Source organism: Gymnoscopelus braueri (assembly GCF_963280865.1).
Source record: "Gymnoscopelus braueri genome assembly, chromosome: 2".
NCBI classification, from domain to species: Eukaryota; Metazoa; Chordata; class Actinopteri; order Myctophiformes; family Myctophidae; genus Gymnoscopelus; species Gymnoscopelus braueri.
This window is the reverse complement of record NC_137604.1, coordinates 23,606,097-23,607,825: the sequence shown is the minus strand read 5'-3', so window position 1 is coordinate 23,607,825 and position 1,729 is coordinate 23,606,097.

Below are 1,729 nucleotides of genomic sequence, written 5' to 3'. Positions count from 1 at the left end.
GCTCTCAAAGTCACTCTTTTAGCACATACAGTAAACGAACACAAACAAAGCTGATTCAGACAATATAGAAAATCACAAAACCCAGTAATGTTTATTTTTTAAATAAAAATGTCAACTTCCTGTTGATTTTACTATTTGAAGAAGATCCACGGATCCAGATCGGGTTTTCTTCCTAATAAAAATAGCAAAATCAACAGGAAGTTAACATTTTATTAAAAAAACTAACTACTTGGTTTTGTGATGTTCTATATTGTCTGAACCAGCTTTGTTTGTGTTCGTTTATGTGCTAAAAGAGTGACTTTGAGAGCTGTTTCACTGTGCAATGTAAGTCATTGAGGAGCATATTTTGAATTCCCAATTTCTAATCAATGGAGCAATTATTTTTGATTTCTTGTCCAATGTCCACCATTGGAGTTACATCATGGCAAGGTAACTACACAACCCAAACCTCTACCAAAGTGGTCTTGCCCTTTAAGTAGACCGCCAATTGATCAGCTGCTTGTCACATCACATACAGTACATCTCCCACACAGAGCTGCACATGCGTGTAAACCTCTCGAGTGTATCTGCCTGAACTAATCTGGCAAGCTGCGCATCATGTGTGGAATCCTGTGCTTAATCTACTATGATCTAGCAGCTAAGATCTTGCCCTTGGCACCCCATCTCATCAAATGGAGGGTCAGCAGCATAATACGTATCAATATTCCTTGCCATGTAAATGTTAGAGAACCACCGCTCTAAAGGGTGTTGGGCTGTTGCTCGCTGTACTTCTGGGAGCCATCAATGGCAGATTTCTGTTCCGCAAGGTTGACTTCTAATGCACTGGAGGACCTGTGAACGCCTGTGTCAAAGCAGGGACAATTCCACGGTGTGATTCTATTCATTCACATGTAGCTTTGGTTCTCTGCTCAGATACTCAGTGGTGGAAAAAAGTACTCCGATAGCAATAACACAACATAAGAATATCTTGTAAGTAAAAGGCGTGTATTAAAAATGTTACTTTACAGAAGTATTGGAATCAACATAGTTCACCCCAAAATAACTTTTTTTCTATTGATTAAGCACCCCATGGAGACTTGAATTCATGGATCTTTTTTTTTTTGTCGTATTCCTAAGCCAATAATTTGATGACTGGCAGTGGTTCCGGTAGGAGACACAAAGAGTCTCCTTTGTGTCTCCTACCGGAACCAATGCCTACCGGTCCGCTGGTCATCAAATTATTGGCTTAGGAATGCGACAAAAAGAAAACGATATCCATGAATTCAAGTCTAATTCAAGACGAATCGATAGAAAAAAAGTAATTTACTTATGTACTCATTATGCAGAATGTCTCATTTCACACACAACAATGTGTCGAAGATTCCAAAGAATAGATCTACAAGCTCACAGCGTGCGCGCCGCGCACCGCAACACGTTGTGCGCTTGTAGATGTGCTATTTTCAAATAGCCAAAGTATAGAATAGGGCAATATAAGTACAACATTTGCCTAGATTACCAGTGGAATAGACGTACACAGAGTACCGAAAAATGGAAATACTCAAATAAAAAAAGTACAGTACTTGAGTAGATGTACTTGGTTTACTTTCCACGTCTTGGTGCACGTGAAAGCAGGGAGAATTCCACAGTGTGATGTCTGCTCATTCAGAGTCTATACTCCCTCGTCTCCCTGACAACAATTATCTCACTGATTTTATGTCTAGAAGCTGTTCGGTGCTTCCACTGCCCTGTC